Source organism: Penaeus monodon, chromosome 5 (genome assembly GCF_015228065.2).
Source record: "Penaeus monodon isolate SGIC_2016 chromosome 5, NSTDA_Pmon_1, whole genome shotgun sequence".
Classification (NCBI taxonomy): domain Eukaryota; kingdom Metazoa; phylum Arthropoda; class Malacostraca; order Decapoda; family Penaeidae; genus Penaeus; species Penaeus monodon.
In genome coordinates, this window is record NC_051390.1 from 56,126,629 (window position 1) to 56,127,296 (window position 668).

A 668-nucleotide genomic window follows, 5' to 3' on the forward strand; every position below is an offset into this window, starting at 1 on the left:
CGGCGGTTTCACCCTGAGACTGGCAGGGACCTGTTACTTTTCATAAACCGGGGCGCCAACTTGGCTTAGGCACCTAGCTCGTTCCCCGGGACGACCCGCCCACCCGGTTGTCCGCGAGAAACCCTGGGGGAGGAGACCCGTGGGGCGACCTAGGAGATCATGGGTTTGGGCAGCTCACGAGACGTCGCGAGGAATTTTGGAGGGCCCTGGGCCTGCCTGGAGATCGCCTCGAGGATTGTGGGGGAAAGGGAAGGGGGATGCGGCATGGGCCCCCCTCGGGGTTAGTCCCTTTAGTGATGAAAGGATTATATACATATATATATATATAATATATATAATATATATATATATAAAAATATATATAAGAGAAAAAGGAAAAGAGAGAAGAGAGAGAGAGAGACAGACGACAGACAGACCAGAGATGTAGGTGTACACAACACTCAACACACACACACACACACACACACACACACACACAACACACACACCCCACACACACACGCTGCACCACAACACACACACACACACACCACATAACAACACAACACACACACACACACACACCACACACAAACACAATATATATATAATATATATATATATATATATATATTAATATTATATAGGATTATAATCTTCTTTTTCGTAGCTTTTCCCCTTCTTTTATG